Source organism: Cyrtonyx montezumae, unplaced genomic scaffold (assembly GCF_038088225.1).
Source record: "Cyrtonyx montezumae isolate F1298 unplaced genomic scaffold, pur_monq_1.0 scaffold_4, whole genome shotgun sequence".
NCBI lineage: Eukaryota > Metazoa > Chordata > Aves > Galliformes > Odontophoridae > Cyrtonyx > Cyrtonyx montezumae.
Genome location: NW_027072045.1, coordinates 1795001 through 1820651, shown reverse-complemented (window position 1 = coordinate 1820651; position 25651 = coordinate 1795001).

The window sequence follows — 25651 nt, the reverse complement described above, 5'->3', positions numbered from 1 at the left end:
CCTAAAGATGACTGAAATACAAGGTTCAAGAAAGGAGTTTGTACGGCGCTCGGGTGAATCTATTGTCACCTGGTTGCTGCGGTGTTGGGACAGCGGTGCCAGCAGCGTGTCCCTAGATGGCAGTGAAGCCCGCCAACTGGCAAGCATTGCCCGAGACCCAGCTATCGACAGAGGAATTGGCAGATGTCTGAATGGAGTCGCTACCCTCTGGGAACGAGTACTAGTGGCTGTAAAGGATAGATACCCTTACAAAGATGATCTGGAGCCTAAGGTGGAAAGATGGAACACCGTGGAGAAAGGCATCCAATTTTTGAGAGAAACAGCCATAGTAGAGATGCTGTATGATCCCAATTTCGTCCCTAACAATCCACACCAGGACCGTGATCCTGATAGAGTAAGGTGCACACCTGATGTATATCGCAAGCTCTCAAAAACAGCACCAGAGAGGTACGCAAGTACACTGGTAGCAATGTTCCATAGACTCGAGGGTCAAGACAGGAGACTCCCAGTTTATGAATTGACTATTACACTCCAAAACTTTGAACAGCAGTTTCCACCATCACGTGCTTCCATTGCAGCTATAGTAGCAGAAGAAGTAGGTGAGATTAAGGAGACACAGAAAACTATACTGGACGAACTGTCATTACTGATGAATAGGGATGAACCTGTGTCAGTATTGGAAACACCTGATGAAGACGAGCATGACGCAAAGAATCTGATGAAGCAATTTATCAAACTGTTGAAAGTCTCGGCCACGAAAGGCAACCGCCCCTCTGCACGAGCAAATGACGGCAGTAACATCATGTCACGTGTGGCCATGTGGAGCTTCTTACGAGAAAACGGAGAGGACATGAGGAAGTGGCATAAAAAACCCACTCCTGTACTGCGAGCACGGGTGAGAGAACTACAGCAGAGATCAGCCACCAATGAAATTGCTCCCGTCACTGCAGGTAACCAATAGAGGGGCCCTGCCCTCAGCCAGGGGAGGGAAAGGGATAACAGAGTGTATTGGACTGTGTGGATTAGATGGCCTGGCACATTAGAGCCACAAAGATATAAGGCACTGGTGGACACTGGTGCACAGTGCACTCTGATGCCCTCGAGTTATAAAGGGACAGAGTTGATTCATATTTCTGGAGTGACTGGGGGTTCTCAGGAACTGTCTGTGTTGGAGGCAGAAATAAGCCTCACCGGTAAAACCTGGCAGAAGCATCCCATAGTGACTGGACAGGGGGCTCCGTGCATACTCGGTATTGACTATCTCAGAAGGGGACATTTCAAGGATCCCAAGGGGTACCGATGGGCTTTTGGAATAGCTGCTGTAGATGCAGACAACATTCAGCAGCTGTCTGTTTTACCTGGCCTGTCAGAAGATCCGTCTGTTGTGGGGGTACTGAAAGTGAAAGAGCAGCAGGTACCTATCGCTACAAAAACAGTGCACAGACGGCAGTACCGCACCAACAGGGATTCCTTGCTCCCCATTCATAACTTGATCCGTCAGCTAGAGAGCCAGGGAGTGATCAGCAAGACTCACTCACCTTTTAACAGCCCCATATGGCCGGTGCGTAAAGCCAGTGGAGAATGGAGGCTGACGGTAGATTACCGTGGCCTGAATGAAGTCACACCCCCACTGAGTGCTGCTGTGCCAGATATGTTGGAGCTGCAGTATGAACTGGAGTCAAAAGCAGCCAAGTGGTATGCCACTATAGACATTGCCAATGCATTCTTTTCTGTTCCTTTGGCCACAGAGTGCAGACCACAGTTTGCTTTCACCTGGAGGGGCGTTCAGTACACCTGGAACCGTTTGCCCCAGGGGTGGAAACACAGCCCAACCATCTGCCATGGGCTGATTCAAACCACACTGGAACAGGGTGGGGCACCTGAGCACCTCCAGTATATTGATGACATTGTTGTGTGGGGTGATACAGCAGAGGAAGTTTTTAAAAAAGGAGAGCAAATAATCCGAATTCTTCTGGGTGCTGGTTTTGCTATTAAACGGAACAAAGTGAAGGGACCTGCCCAAGAAATTCAATTCCTTGGAGTAAAATGGCAAGATGGACGTCGTCACATTCCAGGAGATGTGATTGACAAAATCACCAGTATGTCACCACCCACTAGCAAGAAAGAGACACAGTCTTTTCTGGGTGTAGTAGGTTTTTGGAGGATGCACATCCCAAACTACAGCCTCATAGTAAGCCCCCTCTATCAAGTGACTCGGAAAAAGAATAATTTTGCATGGGGTCCTGAACAGCAGCAGGCCTTTGAGCAAATCAAGCAGGAGATAGCCCGTGCTGTGGCCCTGGGGCCAGTTCGGTTGGGACAGGATGTGAAAAACATCCTCTACACTGCTGCTGGAGAGAAAGGTCCCACTTGGAGTCTGTGGCAAAGAGCCTCTGGGGAGACCCGAGGCCGACCCCTTGGATTTTGGAGCAGAGCGTACAGGGGTTCAGAGGAGTGCTACACTCCAACTGAGAAGGAGATTTTGGCAGCATACGAGGGGGTTCGGGCTGCCTCTGAAGTAATTGGTACTGAGACACAGCTCCTCCTGGCACCTCGACTGCCAGTGCTGAATTGGATGTTCAAAGGAAAGGTTCCCCCCACCCATCATGCTACCGATGCCACCTGGAGTAAGTGGATTGCACTGATTACACAGCGAGCTCGGATGGGGAACCTCAACCGTCCAGGAATCCTGGAGGTGATCATGGACTGGCCTGAAGGCAAGAAATTTGGAACATCCCCATCAGAGGAGATACCACGTGCTAAAGAGGCCCCACCATATAACGAACTACTAGAGAATGAAAAGACGTATGCCCTCTTCACTGATGGATCGTGTCGTATTGTTGGGAAGCATCGCAGATGGAAGGCTGCTGTGTGGAGCCCCACACGACGAGTTGCAGAGGCCACCGAAGGAGAAGGAGAGTCAAGCCAATTTGCGGAGGTAAAGGCCGTCCAGCTGGCCTTAGATGTGGCTGAACGGGAGAGGTGGCCCATGCTATATCTTTATACTGACTCTTGGATGGTGGCAAATGCTTTATGGGGGTGGTTGCAGCAGTGGGAACAGGACAACTGGCAACGGAAGGGTAAACCTATTTGGGCTGCTGAACTGTGGAAAGACATTGCTGCCCGAACAAAAAGGTTGGGTGTAAAGGTGCGCCATGTAGATGCTCATGTGCCCAAGAATCGAGCTACTGAAGAGCAGAAAAATAACCATCAGGTAGATCGAGCTGCCAGAATTGAGGTGTCTCAGATCGATTTGGACTGGCAGAACAAAGGAGAGCTATTTTTAGCTCGGTGGGCCCATGAGACCTCAGGCCATCAAGGAAGGGATGCGACCTATAAGTGGGCTAGAGACCGAGGGGTGGACTTAACTATGGATGCCGTTGCACAGGTTATCCATGACTGTGACACATGTGCCATAATTAAACAGGCCAAGAGGATGAAACCCCTCTGGCAGGAAGGGCGATGGGAAAAGTATAAATATGGGGAGGCGTGGCAGGTTGATTATATCACCTTGCCACGAACTCGCGATGGTAAGCGTTACGTGCTCACCATGGTGGAGGCGACCACTGGGTGGCTTGAGACATACGCAGTACCCCATGCTACCGCCCGAAACACCATCTTAGGGCTCGAGAGACAAGTCCTATGGAGACATGGCACTCCAGAGAGAATTGAGTCCGATAATGGGACTCATTTCAAAAATTCTCTTGTGGATATCTGGGCCAAAGAACACGGCATTGAATGGATCTACCATATCCCCTACCATGCACCAGCTGCTGGTAAGATCGAGCGCTACAACGGGTTGTTAAAAACCACGTTGAGAGCAATGGGTGGTGGGACATTCAAGCACTGGGAGAAGCATCTGGCAGAAGCCACCTGGCTGGTCAACACTAGGGGATCAGTCAACCGAGAGGGTCCTACACAGTCCGGCTCCCTACAGACCATAGAGGGAGACAAGGTCCCTGTGGTACATGTGAGGAGCATGTTGGGAAAAGCGGTGTGGGTCCTTCCAGCCTCTGGAAAGGGCAAACCCCTCCGTGGAACCGTTTTTGCGCAGGGACCTGGGTGCACCTGGTGGGTAATGGATAAAAATGGGGACGTCCAGTGTGTCCCACAAGGGAATTTGATGCTGGGGGAATGCAGTCTGTAATTAGGTGTGTATGTATGTATATATATATATATGTTTCTATGTAACTATGTTTCTATGTAACTCATGTTATTACTGTTTGGTTATGTATAGATGTGTGTTAAGCATGATGTGATGATGTGGAATAAGGGGTGGAATGTTGTGGTTTTGTGGTTTTGATGCCGGTATTCCACATCAGAGCATCATGCAGCAGTGAAGGAGTTAATGCTGGGGGAGCAGCAGAGGGGAGGGGCGGAGCTCCGCACCGGATGGAGGCGGCGCTCGGTCTGGGCGCGTTGCTCTGGGCTGCCGTGGAGGCTCAGCACGTGTGCTTCCCCTGCGGGTCCTCCTTAGCGTAAGCTCATAGCTTTTGGTTTGAAAATTTTTCTCTCTCTTTCAATTGTTCAATTTTATTAGATTTAGTAAAAGTTACCGTTCCTTCTCAGATCGTGCCGTTGTTTTCTTGTAGACCCATCTCTTCCCGCCGTTTCCCCCTCCCCCTCCCGGAGCGCGGCTCTGCTCGGGCGGCCGCGCGGCCACTGACGCAGTTTCTTTTTTTTTCTCTCCCCTCTCCCTTCTCGGTTTCCTTTGGGTTACTGTCACGGACAACACCGTGACATTCCTCAATGTGTCCCTTCAGGTTTCTAAGACGTGAAGCAGAGAAGCAGCACAAGGTTTTCCCAAAGCCCCCACAGTGTGTTTGTGCTGGCACCAATGTGGGGAGATGTTAAAGCACCCTCGCTCCCCAGGAGAAAAGGGAAAATCTCAACACTGGGGGCTTCTGAAAATGAGAGCGAAGCAGAAAGGGCAAGGATGGGAGTGGAGCAGACACTTGCACTCCTGGGGTTTAGCACAGCCCGATCATAGACCTCTTTTACATGAATATTTTAGAAATAGTCATCTCTTTTATATGCCATTAGTTAAGAGGTACTACTGGAAATGTGCTTGGAGATAAAAAAAAAAAAAAAGAGCAGCTCCAGTCCAGCCTGCTTGTGAGGAGGTTTTCCTTCTCAGTTTGATTGCAATTTACCCCCACTGCACTGTGAAAATTCAGTTTCCAAAATGCATTTTGCTCCCTTGCTGTTGCACGGCTGCAGTGGCACTCTGAAAAATGCCCTAAATATAAAGATAACATTTGCTGTGCCATTTAAAAATTGCTGCATCTCAGCAAGCTGAAGCTGAGCTTGAGATCTGGGGGTGAGGTGCTTTCCCTCATGGAGGAACCGACTTCAACTAAGCTGACTTTATAGAAGAGAAAGTCCTTATTTTAATAGCTCTGATACGTGGTTTTGAGTTGGTTGGTTTTTGACTGCTGCCTCCTCAGAACTGGGACAGCGTTCAGGAATCTGATGAAAATTAATCAGTTTACTGCTTCAGCACCTTTCTGTGTTGGCCATACCTCAGTTTCAGTGATGCTGAGATGGCTCTTTGCTATAAAAGAGAATTTTAGGTCCCCAGGATTCATAAAATTGTACTTGTGTTTTGTCTCCTGAAGAGACAAACAAGCTGTATAAAACCCGAGTGCTGGGGTAGATTCTTCTACACAGAAAACGATTCAGGAATTAATTAAAAAAAAGTAGGAAACTTATAAATAAAAAGTCCAAAATACATCTTGGTTGAGCTTTCTAAGACATGATGCGTTCCCTAAACATGTCACATTTATTCTTGTAACATTCTAAATAAAAGCTGGAGTGAGAAAACAATCTATTTGCTGTAGTTGGGCGCACAGCCTCTGTAAATAGCAGAGGTCAGTACTGCTTGGGATTGCTCTGCTGCTCACCCAACACGAACGAGTCTGCTCTTATATGTGTGTTCTGTAACTTATGCATGAGTATTCTTCCACGTATTGTAAATTGTTGATTGTGATATGCCAAAAGTAATTTTCTTCTTTAAGTCTATTAGTGGTTTTTGGCTATTGCATCTTCATGCTGACGTATGTCTATATGTGCTTTAAGGTTAACTCTTTTTGCCTGGGAATATTTGGACAAGTGCTTTGTGGATTGGAACGCCACCGTTTATTGAAGTGGATTTTTCAAGAAAAAGGTCACTTCTGTAAATCTTCTCACTGACAGAGAGAATTTGAGTTGTCCAAAAGATTTTTTTTTAATGTTTCAATATAATTTGGGATTCAAAACAGCTTTATCCTAAAGAAAATACTTAAAATTTGGGGAAATGAGGGAGGTGGTATTGCTGGGCAGGAAGAGGAAGGGAAAAATATCACGAAATTAGGAGAATGTCACAATGGCACAGGAGCAGGGCACTGCTTCTAGGCACCTGTACATCTTTTGCACTGAACTTGTCCTGAATCATGCTCTGTTAATTAAAACGTGTGTGGACAGCACGTGCTCTTGGTCATTGATTATATTTTTCTTAACAAAACTCTTGCTGCTGAGTTTCACACTGTACACACTGCCACTTAGGATTGCAATTCAGACAGAAGGTGCAAATGAGAGGCACTGAGATGATGAGGAATGAAACAACCTGGAAGTGGTCTGCACGTAGCACACTCAGTTCTGAGGAGATCCCGTTCATCTCACGGGCATGGTGCTGCCATGTGTTGGAATGGGCTGAGGTGGCTCTGGTGCCAAACGTCCCATCTCAATTTGCAGGAAAATAACACCATTTCAGGCACTTTGAAGAGCTGGTGTTGGAGAAGCAGGGAGCACGATGGGCTCTGCTGCTGTGCTTCCCTTTGTCTGGACTGACTCTATCTGTCTCTTTGCCTTCCAGGGATGTTCTAGATTCTGGTGAAGTTGGTGGTGCTTACTAAACAAAAGTGTTTGTTTTGAAATTTGTGTTACTTTGTGCAAAGGGATTTGTAAGGTGGGTTGTTGTTTTTGTTTTGTTTGTTTTCTTGCTTTGCAGTAGCGTGGTTGAGGTTGGGTTTGAATGCTGACACTGCAGTAGGAGGAGTGGAAAGGAAATCTTCTGAGAAGGGGAGGGATGGAAACAAGTGCATCCTTTTGGGCTCTCCTTTGTAGTTTCTATTTTTTTTTTTTGCCCCATTCTAAAGAATTAATTCTAATTTATGCACCTTTGGGGTCAGCCCATGATTGGCTGGGCTTTGCTGTGGGACTGATAGTGAGCAGAGATTATCCTGGTTGATGCAGGGGTGCCGTGATGGGCACCCACCTCTGCTCCCTGTGTGAAGGTAGGGACAGATGCTCTTTATCCCAGAGTTCTTGTGGTTCTGTTTTAATTTCCCTGCTCCACAGGGAGATGTGCTGCAATATATGTATGACACAAGGCTCTTTGTGTTCTTAGATTAGAGCAATATCGTAGAAACAAGAGGGGATCGATGCTTTCATGAGCAGGCACTGCATCTTACAGAGGTGCAAAGGTGAGGCCAAACAGTTTTAGCATAAACAGCTTTCTGCTCTCCTGAGATGCTGGGCATGGCTGCGAGGAAGGCAGTTCTTGCATGTCATGTGAAGAGAGGCATTTAAAAAAAAAAATAGCTTAGAAAATCCTGGGTGGGGGTGTGAAGGAGGGAGCAGATGGACATAAAGGTGCTCACACACCCTGCTTCCACCCAGCCTGCCTGCCATGTTTGTCAGTAAATTAATCTTAACTATTTACTCTTTCTTGCCTTTGATGTAGCCCAGTCAAACCCAGGCCCAGCCTCACGCATCTGAGTTTTTTTTGGAATGAATTCATGCTTCCTTAGAGATTCTTCTGTAAACCTTCAGCAGTTTCCAAACCTCCTTCATGTCATTAGGAAGTCTATTATTGATACTGATTGGTCATAAGAAATCAATCTCTGATTACTTCTGTGTGCTGATGAGGAGATGTGAGAGTACCTCCTTCACAAAGTCTTTGGAGAGGCTGAGACTTCATCCTCCTCCTCTCCTACTGCTCACCCAGTGTCCTGGGCAGTCTTACTGGACCCTTCGTGTGACACTGGGTGCATTGTTTGGAGTGTTCATAAATTTGCAATCTGTGCTCAATGGCGTTGCACAGCTAGATTATGAGAACTAACCCGGATCTGGCTTTGTTCTGACAGTTAAATTACTTACATTTGAGGCCTGCTTTTTACCTATTTTTCTCATTTTCTAACCTCAAAATGAGCCTGCGTGCTGCTGGTCCCAGAGCAGAGCATGGGATGCTCCTTACCACTAGCTCGAGTGGCATGAGTGATTTGAAAACATATGTCAATAGGCTTTTAAGTAAGCAGATTCTGTTGTGATTAATTAATCATACATTTTCTCGACTTCAAATGAACTTTTTAATGAAAAGTATTCATTATTTTTTTTTCAGCTGTTTGTTTTTATACATCTGCATACTGCTTGGTTTGAGCATATTAATTATAATAAATAAAAAATAAGGAAAGCAGCAGGTGTTCTCTTATGTATTCTACAAAGTATCTTATTCTTTACATTTTACCAGATTATTTTATTCCTGCTGTTTCATGCCATGGGTTCCCCAACGTAAATATTTTTTTATTCACATGAGACGTATTTTTTGTTGGCGATTTAAAGTCTGCCACGATCTTTGGAGAGGAAAACATGCTTGTAATGTCTCTGTGCTGCTCTGTGACTGATTTTACATGGATTTAGAGTGAGTTTTAAAGAAGTGGATTACTCAGTTATATTCTGGGTTCCCAATTTCACTGGTGGTTTTGTGTTGGGGAGAAGAGTGTTTGCAGCAGCCGTGGTTTTCTGGAGGTGAAGGGGTGAGGAGGTTCCTCTGGTCTCAGGGAAAGTTTTCTTAATGTTTCTCATCCTCTGTTCAGAGGACAAAAGGATTTTGTTTCAGGTTGGATATTAGGAGAAATGTCACCTCTGATAGAGTGGTTATGTGCTGGAACAGATTGCCCAGGGTGTGGTGGTGTCTCCAACCCTGGAGGTGTTCAAGAAATGTTTAGATGTTGTACTGAAGGACGTGGTTGAGTGGGAAATACTGATGGCAGGTGGATGGTCAGACTTGATGATCTCTGAGGTCTTTTCCAACCTTGGTGATTTTATGATTCTGTGTTTCCCTCCAGGTGGTGTTGGATACAGCTGGAGCAGGTCAGTGCTCTCACTGCCTTCTCTACCCAAAGAAGGGTACTTTTAAGAGACTGATGAGTTTTTATGTTTCACAAGTGTTTTTTAGGTTGTTGCTTTTTTTTTTTTGAGTTGGAAGGTTTCTCTCTTAGCTTCTGAGAACGTGAGTCCAGAGGTGTCAGCCAAATTATTATTTACTATTACCACTTTTAAGCAAGTTTCTCTTGTTCCCTGTGACTCTGGGAGCCAGGCTGTGAGCTGAGAGCTGCAGCGAGGCCCAGGGAGCACAGCATGAGGGGTCCCTGCTGCCTGCCCACCTCCTCCTGGAGAAGGCAAGTCCTTGCGTGCTGTGTGGGATAGGGCAGGAAAAATGGAGCTGGACCCCTTCAGCAATTCCTTCCAGCCCAGCAGTAGTTAGTCACATCCCAGGGGAAAGGAAAATGTAGCTGAGGAAATCTTGGATTCAGCCCCTGGCCAGGTTAGGAAGTCACCTGCACAAAATCTTCCCTGCTCCCCTATTTTAATCCTGTATTGGAAAAAAAAAATTAGAATCCACTGGCAAAAAACCCTCCAGCCAACAGAGTTGAAAAGGAACTGTAGGCATCAGCTTTAACTACATCCTAGCTGAGCACACTCCTTTTTATTATTATTCCTGTTTTTTTTATTAAAAGCAAACTCACATGCAAGCGACTGGCACGGAAAGCTAAAAAGCAACTTGAAAGTTTTGGAGAATTATTTCTGTACGGTTCAAACACGAAGCGAGGATTATAAACAGTTTAAAAGCTTTCCCATTTCAATGTTATCCATCAGAGGCCCCTCTGAATGCCCAGATGAATACGGGAGTGGACAAGGTTCTGGTTCCTTTCAGAGAGCTGCCTCGACCTTCTGGGTTTTTCCTCGGGCATTGATGTTTGGTGCATATGAAAGGATTTCTCCAGGGGCTTTTCCAAGGGTTTTGCAGGGAAGTAAAGCAGATTGGGCGAAGTAAGAATACTGACTTAAGTTCTTTCTGTATTTTTGGTGGTAGAGAACTGACTTCTGCATTATCTCACAAACACATAGGAAACATAAAAAGGGGAAATTATGCAGAAAAACATAAATTATGTAGATGCTGGAAAGCCTATGCAAAACATGATATGTGCACATAATAGCATATTTCCCTTGGGTCTAATTGCATCCTTTGGGTACCTTTTGAAGCATCTGAATATTCAGAAGAAAGGAAATTTATTGTAATTTACAAAATATCACAAAAAATAAGGTTGATAAGATGATGTATGTAGTAATGGAAGCTCAGTGCTCAGTCATATTCTCAAACTTGACCAAAGACTGAAATGCAACAAATTGGAATGGCCATTAGGTAGAGGATAGGGCTGATTTTCCTCCCTTTCCACCTTGCAGCTTTCTGAGATGTTTTAGGCAGCTTTGTGGTGCCAACCCTTGCAAGGAGAGCCGCGGGGATGCTGCATTGGGTAACAAATGGCTCATATGCCATTTATTTTTCTTTCAGTGGCTGAGATTTAGTCAGAGTAGATAAACCCCATGACGGCACCTTAGAGTGGCTCTGAGTAGCCGTGATGGGGGGGTCTATGTCAGAAGGGCTTATAATGACATTTGATCTCCCACCAAAACTCCTCCCAAGCCCCGTGCAGCAAATTGACAGCTATTTCTTTGCATCAAGAAACAGGTAATCTGCAGATAATCAAAATGCCCCTGGACCAATTACAGCTGCCCTCGGTGATCTCTTCCCCCTTGAGATGAATATGTAAGCTTTTTGGAAACTTGTGATCAGTCACCAAAATCTAAATATATTCATCTGTCTTTGAAATGACTTGGCTGCTTTGAACTCGAGAGTCAGGAGGTAAAGTAAAACAATCAGAGATTCTTGCAGAGCCACATTTCAACATTTTTCTGGAGTCAGGAGGTTATCGTCGTTCTTCTTCTGCAACTGCTCCCTCATCAAAGGCAGAGTCAAATGCCCTAACCACCTCTCTCTGGGCTCCCTTTCTGAGTCAAGAGGATTATCATCAGCCTCCTGACACTGCCACTGGGGAATACAGACTTATTCTTTTGCAACGCCTCTTTTGGATGAAGACTTGAGTAATTACTTCCAGTGACTGGTATCTATATTTAGATTACCATATTTTGGGTGAGCCGTATGTAGGCATTCGTTTTGGAGAACAACTCTTTAAAAGACTGAGCTGTCAGTAGACTTAAGAGTTTTTCTGGTAAAAGCATTGAAGGTATGTTTACTTCCTTGGCGTGTCCTGGATCAGTTTATTGACCCATTGCTGTCATGGCTCCAGCAGAAAGCACCAAATTCTGCAGAGGTTTAAACTACTCATACCATTGTCCATAGTATTCTGTTTGGAACAGCTAGCTTGATCATTTTGGCACCAAAAACTGGATTGAGTCCCGTATGCTGATGCTGGCAGAAAGGTTGAGATTCAGCACGTTGTTTTTCATGGAGCCAGTTTGATGGGAATTTGGCTGTTGACCTTAATGCAAAGATGCTTGGTGCTTCCGTGTGAAATGCAATGCCGTGCTTGGTTAAGAATCAGGATTTTATCATTCATCCTTGTTCCAGTTATGTCTTGGATATCCCATGGAGTAAAAAAAGCAGGAAACTTTTGGGCCTGAGATGATGAAAAATAATCTGTGTAAGCAAGTTATGGATCGGGAAAGTGTCCCACAAAATCAGTGGAGGTCTCGATATATCATCCAAGCTGTTGTTCATAATCTTCCCCTTGTGTCCGTGCTGTGCCATTGCTTGCTTGGTGTCATTTGGCTCTAGCTACCTCGTGTTTGTAAACACGTGTCTGAGCTTCCCCACTCTTGGAATCTGAATACTGCAAAGATCAGTAGTTGGTTCCTGATGTATTGTCAGCAGTCCTGCCAGCCTTTTCATCTTCTGATTAGCTTTGAAATCATTGGAGCAGGTGAGGATTCGTTTGTTATCTTGGTTCTCAAAGGATTAGAAATCCAGTGATCATCCAAATGTGCTGTGAGGCAAGTACCCATTTGTAAGATAGATGATGATTACGTGTCAATGCCAAGAAAAAGAGCTTTGTCAAATTTGAAGTTGTCTCTACTTTTTTTTCTTTCTATAAAAAATATTCTTTTGGTTTTTATGCTCTGAGAAAATTGCAAGGCTGATAGTGGTAGCTAAAGGGCAAAACATCCCACCCCCGAAACCCAAGGTGACTCTGATTTTACCTTTTTTCTGAGATGCATGAGTTTATTTATTTATTTATTTGGTTGTTTATTTATTTATTTCCAGAATGAAAACTGCCAAGGGAAGGAAAAAACCAATGTATTTTATGCCAAACTCACACAGGTCTACAGGAACTCTCGTTAATGAGCAGCAATGACATTACTTTGCTACGTGCTCCCTCTGATCATCCTCCAGAAATGGAGGTCTCCAGAGCAAGCACAGGACCCAGCACGAGACCAGGAGGGACACGACTTGGTGTTGTGCAGGCTGTGGGAGCTGAGATCATCATTTGGGTGCAAAGAGAGGGACAGAACACTGAGAAGCAAGCGTGCTTATACACTCAAAGCTGTCTACAATTGCTATGCAGTGATGCAGGGAGATATTTTCCCGAGTTTTCTATGATTACATTAATGCAACATCCAGGTCAAAAGTGAGGTGGCTGCAGGTTTTTGCACAGCCAGTGTCGTTGTTGTATTCTACCACTTGAAGACCTTGTTAATGCTTTCTTTCTGCTGTTCTTTGGTATATATGCTGAAATTTTAATAGGTAAAGTCACAGAGAGATGCTTTGTAAATAGAATCGCAAAATTAATCTGTGCCTTATGGAGAGGATATCTGTGTTTGTAGTGTCTGAGAAGCCAGCAAAAAGAAAAAAAACAAAGACTTGTGCAAAAGTTGTGTACATAATGATAGATCTATTTACATAGTTTCTAACAACAACCAACAAAAAACAACAACAGAAACAAACAAAACCCCGAGGTTTAAATTCCTTAGAGTGACATTGCCTTCTAAAAATGAAATTTGTCATGGGATGTAATCAGTGAGTTTGTTCCCAGGTCAAGTGATGTCATCTTATCACTCCTGCCTCCTTAATGGCAGCACTCATAGCTCCCCTCCTGCCATGGATGGAGCTGCATGCAATTCCTGGGTGCTCAGGGAAGCAGAGCCCGTGTCTTCCCAGCCAGATCCAGGGTGTGGCCCAGGTGTGCTTGGGGCATGCTGTGCTGTGGGATGCTTTAAGCTCCCACAGGTCAGATGATGCTCTTTTCTTTACTGAATGTCTTTACGTATCTGAAAGAGACAGTCTGAGATTAAACTGCGCTGATTCCTCTATTACATCCAGCAAAGAAACTCTGAGCAGTGTGGAACCACCCACTGTGCCACTGTTCTTGGCTCTCCTGAAAACCAATGCTTTTCTGGACAAAAAGTAGTAGGAAGCAAAAGAATGTAACTTTCTATGCAAGCATTTACTCTTGCTGTGAATCACTGTGTAACATTCTCTCCATTGCTCCCTGCTTATTCCAAACTTCTACTCCCTGCATTTTTCCATGTCATAAAAACAGGAACCAGACTCTTTACAACCCATCAGGACTCAGCTCGTTCTGTTTGTTTGCTCTGCAAAGACTCGGCATGCATTTGGCTACTGGAAAACATCTCAGACCAACAAGGGGAGAGACTGGGGCTGTGTGTAGCTGTTGCTCTGCATTTCCCTTTGCAATGCTTTCTCCAGAGATTCCTTTTTCTGTAAGCGGTGCTATAGGATCAGGAACAAGGATCTGTGATTTGTTTCCTCAATAACATAAAAATACATTATCTTAGTACAGGCTGTGCAGAAAGCAAATACGAGCTTGGCATGGGAAATGAAGGGTCATCTGAGTAACCTGGTTGTATGTGTTTAAGAGGGAAAGTACTCAACTCACTGTACTACCAGCCTTGATCGCTCCTCCCTAGGAGGGAATGGGTAAGCAAAAGAGGGGAAACAGGGAGGTCCAAGCAGGAAGGATGAGAGAGGTGTTGATGTTAAAACCAACTCTGTGTTACGAGTGTCTATCTGTCCATATATCCAGTAATTAATAATATAAGTGATGTCATGGGCTGTTGGCAAGAGTATGGGGCCTCTGGGACAGCTCTGGAGCAAGTCAAAGGAAGCAGCCCTGGCTGTACATGCACCTGGGGAGAGGTTTGGCTCGCCAGGTGGTTGCAGTGCCAAGCAGCTCTCAGAGGAAGGGCAGGAGCATGCTGGCTCTGTGCTAAAGCTTCAGGGAGGCCAGGTCAGCTCCTCTGCAAAGGAGTCCCCTGAGCAGGGAGTGGTGGATGGTCAGAAAGCATGCAACTTGAAAAGCACATGGGCTCTCTCAACCTTTTCCAACCCTGCCAGCAGCCAAGGAACTTCAGTTTTATAGTTTCACACGTCTTCATTTTTGTGGACTTAACTGGACCAACAACGTTGTTGGGGATTAACTGGGAGTTAAACAAGCATTATGTGGTCCCCGTTCTGCTAAAAGAATGTGAAACTCATTGGTGTGAAGTACTCATTGCATCTCCAGGGGCTGGGCTTACAGCCTGCCCTTGTGCTCCTGGCACACATACGTGTGCCTTGAGAGAGATGACAGCACCAGATTCCTCATGAATAGCACACCAGCTTGTCTCCTTGCTTTTCAGGATCAAACAGTGCTTGGAAATGAGTGGCTGAGGAATAGTGGGACCCACAGACAGGGGCCCTACAGAAAATGGGAATTTGGGTTCACCCCTCCACAGTAGCTGGGGCAGTGGCAGGCTGTCCCAGAGGAGCCCCCACCTCTCCAGGCATCTTCTCCCTCTGCACGTGTTGGGGCAGAGGCTGCGTGTGCCCAAAGCAGATCATGGGTCTCACTGAGGTCTGCCACATCAGCATCCTGCTGTGCTGGCTGAGCTGGGCCAGCTGTTGCCCACTGATACACACATCTACTGTGACTGCATCTCCTGTTTTGTGACGTGGATGAATTTCTGGGGAAACAGAAACAGTTGCTTGTTAGAACCCTTGTATTGATCACTTATCAGTTTTCATAGTGGTTTTCACTCTGATCCCAGCCCAAACTGATGGGAGTCTTCAATTACTAGGAACAGGATTGCTATCAGATTGCTGCCTGTGTGTCCCCATGTCTTCTTGTCATGCACGTTAAATACTTTGTATGTCCCTATATTGTGTAAACTCCAGTGAATTACTGCTCTCCAAGTCTTTGTTCTCATTCATAATGTGCATTTGGGCTCTGTATAATATTTATCACTGCTACAGCCAAGCTCTTGGTTTTAAGGCAATCTCTTACAGACAAATTTTTCAAGTAAAGTGCTCTGTGATCTTAGGGGAGCTCAGGCATCCTGTGGTGGGGATCTGTGGCTCTGCTGTGACCCTTGGATGCTACAGGTTTTGCAGGATCCTGGGGCAGGACAGAAGTTTGGTGAGAAGCCCCTGAGGCTGCCAAAACCTGTTTATGAAATCTAGGCTCTCTTTTTAGTGTGAGGGACCTGAGTGATGTTTGGGTGTTTGTTGGCATGTTCAGGCAGCGTGTGCCATTATGGACTTACACCACGATTGTGTCTGGTCTTTAACCTAGGTTCTTCTTGCTGCATTCCAAGTAATTAGTCCATAAAAGCAGCAATCCTGGAAATACTGAGATGAAGAACAGGAGATGCTCAGGTAGGCTGTCAAAAATGACTTGGTGGCAGCACAATCTTTTAGTTTCTCTCTGTAGTTTCTGAAGGGAGTTGGTTGTTTGCGTGGTTTAAAATTAATCCTTAGCTTTTTCCCGTCTTAAAGGGACTGTGGGTGAAAACAAATTTAAATGTGTTGTAAGGATGAGATCTTTCATGGATGTTTTGGTGGTTCTGATGTGCAGATATGTACAGCCCGATTAGACAACCTTTGCAATACTTCTCACTGAGAAAGGCCACTGTCACCTCTGTTCAGAAGTGCCTCATGGAGGTGAGGGAACAAGACTGAGTAAAAGGGGAGAGCATAGAAGGGGACCAGGAAAATTAGATGTGGGTATGAATGCAATCCTGGATGAATCTGCAGGCAAAGCTCAAAAGTTAATGGACAGAGGCACAGGCGGAATGGATTTGTATCCGTATTCCAAAGCAGCATAGCGGGGAAGCGTCTCATCAGCGATGCGTGTTACAGGGACTGCAAAATCCCTGCTGCATCAGTGCCTATAGGTGGAAGATTAATGCAAAATAAAAGATCACTCTCCAGCCCCACCACCTGCACAATCTGCTGACCACCCTCCTCTGCTCGGGCTTCTGCGTGGCTCCGTGAGCAGAGGGAGGAAGGCTGTGATCAATCAGGTACGGCAGGAGATGCCGAATGCTCGTGGTCCTGCAGGGCTGGGGTGTGCTGCTGTCTGTGGTGAGGGCTGGGGCAGTGGGATAGCTGCTGCCAGATGGAAATAGCGGGCAAAAGAACCCCACCAAACTGAAAAAAGAAAAAGGATGTTTCTGTGAAACTCACAGGAAGTTAAAAAAAAGAATCAGTAGCTTTGCAGAGCTCTGCTCCCTGTACTACTCTTTGTGATTAGGCTAATGAGCCCTGACTCTTACAGGTACAGTATGCTGTGATACCCACAGGGGTTGGGATCTTCATCAGACAATTAGGTCTCTCCCTCTGTGCAGGCATTTTATAACAAATAATCAGTAGTCTTAATGTGGTTTTGAAGCTGGTCAGCACAGTCAATTAGACGACACAGCTCAGAACTTCAACTAAATTCAGTCACTCAGAGTTGTTCGCAGTGTATTGCCTGATAATGAATGTGAATGTTTTGTTAAAGTAAATGTTTAGATTTTTTTTTGTGCGTTTGAGTTGTTTTTCACTTAAAACAAGTGCCTCTATGCCTGAAGATTCCCTTTATTGGGATTCTGGTGCCGGAGTATGCTGCGTGGTACGGTCTCACATCTGACTGGATTTGGTTCCTGCCAAGGTGAGCTAGTGTTGATACGTAGTGGTGCATGAGTCTGTGGGGCTACTGCCCTTTCCTTCACAGAGACACACAGAAAACAGGCATTAAACAGAAATACGACCATTTATTATGTGGAAAAGAGGAAATGAGAACTCTCCAGATTTTCCTGACTCATCTTAAGATTTCCATCTGGTTTGGTGACATTTTCAGTTGGGTTTCCTCTTGTGTTGTGCCCAGCTGGTGACATGCAGTGATGGGTGTTGTGGTCCACCCTATCAAGTGTAGGATGCGTGGGGCCAGGTCGTACTCCTGCAATATTACTGATGATTTTCTGCTCAGTGCTGAATTCAGTGAGCATTTTAATGCTCATCTGTCAAAAGCATCAGCGCTGCTCACGTAGCTGTTTTTATTTTATTGGGTTGCAGTGTGTCTCCTTAGATGGTTGATCATGGTCTCTCCATCGTGGAGTGCTTGGGAGAAGGTACAAAACTGAGTGCTGGCCGAACACTTGGACTGTAATGAAACCAGATCCTGACCCACAAAACTGATTTGCCAAAGATAAATCCTCTTTTAGCTGCAAAGCCAGACTGAGCAGATGTCTTGTGCTGTGCCCTGTAAATAACAGGAGCTCAATGTGAGCTATGAATTCTGGAGCTGGGCATCCACTGTCCAAAGTCTGCTTCTAGAAATTGAGTGTGTAGAGTGTTCCTTACTTGAGTTACACTGTGGATCACATTTAGATCTAGAATATGGGACATTTGTACCTGCTGTAGATAAGTGGGGTCAAGGATCCCTTGCTAAGCATGGTACTCAACACTCAGACTTACAGATTGAAGTGTTTAAAGCTTGTCTCTTCACTGAATGCCTTAGCTCCTCATTTGTGTAAAAGGAGGATTAATTTAGGAACCTATCACGCACAATTGATTAAAGCCTGAGTTTAAAGGCCACTGGCAGGCATCTCAACTACAGCTTCTTGAATGGGGAGGACATTCTTTGTCCTTCTGGAAAAGAGAAGTAGTATCAAAGATTCTGACAGATATCACCACAGATCTCATCGTGTGGCCTCTGTGTCTGTGCAGGAGGAGAGCTGATGCAAGACTGGGTTTGGGGGTGAGACCACCTTGATGAGATGCTGGTGCTGCCACTCACCTCCATCTGCTGTATTGTGTTGGGGCTGCAGGCAGAACCTGACAGGTGCTGCTTAAGCTTGACCACCTGATTTGCTTATCTCTTTGGGTGATGTTCCAAGGCCAAATTTTTTTTAGATACTTCTCTACCAATTCCCTCTAAGGTACAAATTGCTCTAATGTCACGTAAGGGATTGGAAAGGAAACTTCAGCTCCTTTCATATTGGTGTTGTTGCTAGGAAACCTCTCCCTTTGACAGTGTCTGTTGAGCATGCCTGTGTTTGCCTTTGGCTCTCCAAAGGACAAAACTCACCACGTGGTGCTGAGGGGGGAAAAAAAAATAAAGAAAACAAATTGAAAATTACTTTAAAATTTTAAACTGTGCCAAATGATGTTCTGGATTGCAGATGCCAATGCTTCTGGTTCTGCGCAGTTTGCAAAGGGAGCAGATGAGGCACGGGGTGACCCTTCCATGCTTCATGTGCTTCTAAGTCAGGCTGTGTTCTTCGTGCCCCTTCTGCTACCTGCGCTGGCAGGGCTGGCTGTGCCATATGGGAGCAGGGCCACGTGCCTGCTTGGAGACACCGTGCAGGAGATGTGTGCTCCTGAGCCCATGTGGCAGTGTGGTACACATAATCTCTGCCTTTCAGAAGAAAACTGCTTGCTTTAGTGGGTTTTATTTTGTGGGAGTGAGGGGCTTTCTTTGCCTTCCTGAATTTCAAGGTGGTTATTCATTTGAAAAATAGTATAAATATCACCGTGTCCTGATACATCACACTCTAATTTTTCACACAATGTCTGTGGCTTGTTTTACTTTGTACTTCTCAGGTCCTGGGTAAAAATCCTGCGTAGTGGATTTATTTATCTATTTTCTGGCAGGAGCTGTTGCCAAACCCTAGGAGTGAAGTAGCATGTAGCTTCGATCCTTGGGCAGCTCCGAAGGTGCAAATCTGGACTTGTGGCCAGGAGGTGACAATGAAGGTTGCTTAATATCACAATGCTTGCAGTAGGATGGGTGGATGGATAGATGTTTACCTCATGTCTGTATGCTGGTGCAGAGAACACTGAACATTGCTGGTATAAGCACGTACTGTGGGACCAGAGTGCTAATTCTTCAGTCTGGGGTTTCTAGATTGGATCAGCTTTTCAATCTTTGCACGGATCAGGAAGGACTTGTGACAATACTGGGTAGGGGATAAAGCTTGCTTGTCCACATCAAGGTTTTGTATATACAAAAGACGTGTAAAATCTGATCATCTCTTAACCTAATACTCCATACTTTAAGTAGGGAATTGCTACGAGGGATGCATTTTGTGAAATAGGCTCCTGACCTACATTTCTTCACTGGAGCTTGCCCATGGGTATTTCCACTTTAGCCTACCTTTAGGTTCAATATATTTAATTTCTTGGCATCTGCTTTCAAGGTTTACATAGTCTTGAGTTCCATTTAATTAATATTTTAAGGCTGCTCCTCTGCCTTGAAGAGGAAACGATCCTTCCCAAACGCAGCAAATGTCTTGCTTTTATTTGAAATTGTCTGAACAAGTGGCTCAGCATCACTTTTTTCCAAAGCTTTTTGTAGCTCTTCATCTACAGTGAGTTTGGTGCAGAGGCTCTATATGTGAAATTTAATTCACCAAACTCATCTGCCAATGGTAGCATCTCTGTTGCTCTGACTGCCCCTTCAGAGCATCTGCTACTGACATCAGTAGGATATTTTCTTACATTTTAGCAAGACTTTGAAAAGTGTCATTATCAGGGTGTATCATGATGGGCAAAGTATCTTGGTTTTAATCTGCCTGGTGATGTTTACTTCGTGTAATGACAGTATGTGCCCTGTAAATAACAAACTGCATCGCAGGAAATGTAAGATGTTTTGAATAAATAAATAATGGCTTGCTGACTAGTGACTCTCCTGGCTTTGGTAATGCACTGTGTAGAGAGAGCAAATAGAAATCTCCTGGGCATTTCCAAACTGCAAAATGCCCTGTGTGTTTTGTTGTGGTTAAATATACAGCCCCATTGGAAGACTTGAGACCCTCTTTTAGATGGCCTTGCAAATGAACATCACAGATATTGCAGTAATTATAGACAATGCAAAGAGACACAGATTGTTGGTAGAGATAGGGCATCTTGTTAAATGCAAAGTCCTGTCAATTCAAGTGATTTGTCTACACCCTAGCAGTACCTGATTAATTTTTTTTTTAATTGGAAGAATCAGAGGACTGTGATTGGGGTTCTGTGGGTGGCTTTCGGCAAGTGTTATCTTCTGCTTGGATTTTCTCTGCTGGGGTGTGCAATGGTCACATCATAGTGCATTGTGCCTCGTAACAGGGTAGACCTATTACAAATCAAACATGCCATGCTGTGCACGACAGAGCTGTTGTAGGAAGAAGACAACAGCATGAGGTCACCAAGAGGTGGTATCCTTGTAAAACCATCTTTGATGCCAACGACTAAAGACAGCTTTAGCTTAAAAAGTTGCATTTGTGAAGGAAAAAATTGAAGCCATGAATCCCAGTGTTTAGTTTGGCTTGATGTGGCCAGCTGGGGTGAAGACTCTTCATTAGACATGGAGAAATGCAACGCCTCCCGCTGAGACCGAGCGCGGGCACATGACTGGTTTGCAAATTTGGTAGCTGAATCATTTTCACAAACTATTGCTTAGGTAAAAGACAGAAATCTATCAAATGTTGTACAGATTAACTTATCACCTAGTTAAATGGGCTGTCAGTCCAGGCTGCCTGTGCTTGGCAGGGTGAATTCAAATGCATGTAAATTTCCCTGGTGGCTGACGAGCGACTATGGTGGAGCTGTCAGCTGATGACATGTGAAAATACATTAACATTGTTTAAAATATATTTGAAAGGGATAGCTCATATTTTGATAACATTTTCACAGGCAAATGATTTGTATGAGATCTGAAATACTGACCAGATAATTTATGCCGGGAGGATATTTATTTTCAATAGGAACTCTTCAGATACGTTTGGCTCTTAAAGGAAGCCCCCAAACAATTAACAATTACCACACAAACTGGTTCGGGTCCCATGTGCCACCATTGTATGGAGTCACTGTTCCGATAGCCTCACTTGTCACTTCCACTTGATCTTACAAAAAGTGATTAGAAACTTCAGAAGAACCAATTACACAGGCCCTTGTTTTATAGACCTGCGCTCTCTTTTAAGCATAGAGCCTCTTGCTCCTCTGTGGTTTTGGCCTCTCTATTTTTAATTTCTTGTATTTGTTTGCGAGACAGATTTCTTGGCTTAATGAGATGCTTGCAACATCAGAAAACAGAAATGCTAAAAGCTCCGTGCTACTTAGCTCTCCTTAACCCTTTCTTTAAGGGCTTGGGCACTTGTTAGCTGCCCCCTGCACCAGTTCCCAGTGCTGTGCTGTGTGGTGGTTGCCTCGTTTGCTCCCAGTGACACTGGCTACTGTTCTCCTAAGTGGCCATGAAAGGTGAAAGAAAGACACTGCTTCCTGCAGGAGGAGGTCAGGGGATGTGTGTGAGCGAGCGTTGACTGAGCTGTGTGATAAGGAAAACATGCGAACCATGTGATTCGAGACTCATCCTTTAGTCTCAAACCTTTGGGGGTGAAAGGGGAGAACTTAGCACTGTCTAAAAACAGCAGATCTCACAGTTCAGCAGTCAACCATGGCGTCTGAGACATGAAAAAAATTACTTATGCTGTCAGCTTCCATTATTTACATGATCTTTCTGTGGTTCAGTCGTGGCTGTGGATGTGCAATTCAGCTAGAAAAATTGCATATTTACACAGATGGGTGCTGGCATGTGACCAGGGCTTAAGTGAAATGCACGGTTAGAGGTAGAAATCAAATGCAGAGTGGTGAAAGTGTTCTGGAGTTGTTTGGTTACAAGGTGCAAATGTTTACGGATGCTTGTAAGGATGAAGGGCCGTCTTGGAAATGGTGATCTTTAGGAAGAGGAATGTATTGCAAAAAGTTTGGGTAGTTACTCCCCCTGAATTCCTGGGATGCATGTATGCCAGCTCTCAGAAGATGCTGCAGAGCACCTCTTCTTCCCTTGGAAATCAGAGCAAGGGCAAATATGACGCACCCGTGCTCAGGAAAGTTTGACAATAATATAAAGTAATGTCATAGGACAGTGAAATTTGAATGTTAGGATATGAACTCAGTACTTGGGACATGGGAAGAGACTTGTTTTTGGATCCTTCTCAGAAGCATCTTCTGCTGAAATCTGCCGAGGCAGAGACCCTTTCCTTTCTCCTTTCCTGGTTCCTCTTCGTTGATACTGAAGGTTGTTCACTGGAATGAACTGCTTCCGCAGTAAATTTATCAGTGAACATATTTTCTTTTATGCTTTGTGAGGCTGAATTGGTGGATTCTGCATATAATCACTTGCCTTAGAAAGTCCTCAAGGCAGAAACCAGCAGACGAGATGAAGTCTGTTGTCTTTCTCTCCAGTGGCCACGTGGTGAGCCCTCACATATCCTTTCCTTCTGTAGCTGGCCATTTCTGAGCTTTGCTATGAGAACGTCACCACCCCAATGTGCAAAAGGACTGTAAAGCGTTTCAGCAATGTACTGACTCTGCAACTGGTGAGGAGTTTAATGAGAAGCAGTCATCTGCTGGCAGTGGCAACTGTAGTGTAAAGCAAATGAAGATGATGGGGAAAACTCAACCGTTTCCAAACTTGAATAGAGCTTCTGTGGCAAAGGGTGGGTAAAGCTTGATGTAGCACCATGATTTTCTTGTTATCAGATGGTAAGGTTTTTATCATGTCATTTCACACCATTGGTGTCATCTCCTCTACTGAGCTTTCAGTAATAGAAAAAATCTTCTAGAAGTAGAAATCTTTGACCTGTTCCTAAACTATGAGGTCTGAGCACGGAGCTTGGTGCTTCAAGGCAGGGCTGATGGAGAGAAGGGGAGGGGAGGGATGAGGAAGGAAGAAATGAGGTGATGGGCTGTGCCATCAGATGGGCTGCCAAGGAGGGCAACAGGTTCTCTGTTGGCATCAGCAGCCCATGGATAACTCGCAACAACATGCATTTCACATTAAAACACGGTAACGTATTCGTAGGTGTGTTTGTGCCTTTCTGAAGGGTGTGACTCACCCTCCCCGAAGGAGAAGTGTCCTCGTGGGCTGCCAGGTATTTAACACGTGGGATAGGTACATAAAATCCATTTAACTTGTTAGTGAATCGATGACGTTTCCCTTGGTAATAGTACGATGTGCAAGACCTTCCCCTCCAAAAGTATGCTGTCCCTGCAGAGTTCTGCACATTTTATTTCTGCTTCTAGCCTGGCTAAGGCCATTGAGTTTTATAAACTGGGAAAAATGGAGCATAGAAAGTCTTGCTCACGTGGTGGCATTTCCTTAGGAAAAAATAAGAATAAAAGGCACTTATGTTTTGTACTGTTAAGGCAGGCTAGCAGGGAGAAATCATTCAGTAGGTGTCCGTGTACTAGGGGAAAAGGAACAGAGCACTGATCTGTCTGTGATCACTTCTAGCTGTTCGGGGTGTCTGTCTGTGGATGTGCTAAGCTGTAACAGTTAGCAGCAAAGAAAGCTACAGCAAAAGAGAACGAATAAAGAAAACTCCAGTGTCTCAACTTCTTTTCAAGCCGGCTGCTCACACACCACCATCAGCACATCACTTTCTCCTCAGGCCAGCCTTGCCAGGAGCAGTATATAAGCAAGGAAGGCAAGCGACAGCAAGGCTGTAATATAAACAGGGCCTTTTCCTCCCTCTGCATACTTCTGCTAATTGGTTTTCCCATGACAAAGGCCAGTTCCACCCCTCCGTGTATAAATTACGCTTGTTTTGCGAGGCAGTGAACGTCAAGGCATTGTGCTACTTTGCTTTATCACCTCTGCCTGCTTACAGCTGCTTCTGGCTGTCGGTGCTAGCCTTGCTGCTCCCAGGTGGAACGCTTCCTGAAGGGAATAGAGACTATTTTCCCCAAGGGAAAACTAGCTTCTCGATCCAGCTCACCCATGGGCTGCTTTGCAGGCTCCTGTGCAATGATCTGTGAGGACAGAGGTGCTTTTTCCCATCCTCAGCAGAGCACAGGGCAACAAGAGCCATGCCTTGTGCTGGATGGACTGCCCAGGTATCTTCAGTGCTCAGTGCTTGAATGCTGCCCCATTGCTGCCTGGGATATCAAACGGACCTCTTCATTTAGCTCATTTCTTTCTCCAGGTGTGGAAATATCATATTGTATTTTGCTTTTTTTTCCTCTTTTTTTTCCTTCAACACTGGATTATAGATAACAAAGTGGGATGCAAGAGTCTTCATTAAAAATGCATTTTCTAAAATTGAAACTTAAGTGTCAGGTTTTTTGAGCAGTCTGTCAAATATTTGACAATTAAAATAGCAGTTTTTAAAAGTTTAATGAGGCACAATAAGGACTAAATGCTCAAGAAGATTGCACTTCCTTAAAATAAAGCAGAAACATAACAAGTCCATTATATTTCCTTACAAAAATGTCCCATTTGTAAAATATACTACAATCTATTTTTAATTAAATTAGTACATGCAATTCATTACCTGAACTATATTTATTAATATTTAATATTTAATTTCAAATTAATTATCTAAGTGAAAGAGTACTCAGCTGCGCTGAAGAGGCATGGAGCAGCAAGCACCCTGCGCCAGCCAAAGGCAGCTCTTCTGCTGCAGGTAGACCTGCTGCCTTTGGTTAGTACCCAGTCTGCTCATGCCTGTCACTGTGCAACGTTTTGGACTGTTGGCAAATGCAAGCAAACATCACCGCATTGCTTCCATTTGGGTCACGTTTCCAAGGTTTTCTTCACCATTATGACAGCCAGCAAGTAGAGCTGGTTTCATTATCTGTGAGTGTCTGGAGAGCCCCAAGTGAGGGCATCCTGTGGTTGGAGTGGTTGATCTTGTAGGTTGTTCTCCAACCTTGGTGACTCTATGATTCTTCATGTCCTAACATCACCATCCTTGTCTCACGGTGCGCAGCCAGTTTTCTTTCTTTCTTTCTATTTTGTGACTTGAGAGATATTCCAGCACCACCAACTTCTGGTGCAGAGTGCTCCAGCCCTACTGGGCTCTCAGGCCACTAAAATACCCTCGAGTGGTGTGAGGAGCCCTCTTGGTGAGGGCTAGATGTGATCCAGGCAATGCCTTAGAGAATTGCTCTTTGCAATGTCATCTTGAATACATAGGAGTATGGCAACGTTGTGGTTCTTAGAGAAGGGGTGGGTGTTTCCTTGTCCAAGTTTGGGAAACACTTGGATAATGGTTTTACTTATTGGAGTTGGAAGAAATCTGTAGGGCTGAGGTAGATGTGGAGATGAAAAGATCTGCTGAGATAGAGGATCTCTCCAGTGGAAAAGCAGGCCAGGCAGCAGAGAGGACTGCAAAGAAGCTGTGACTTTTGGCTGGTGCTGTGTGGGGCCAGGAGCCAGATTCAATGATCCTTGTGGATCTCTTCCACCTCAGGATGTTCTATGATTCGACGAAGGAAAGCTGT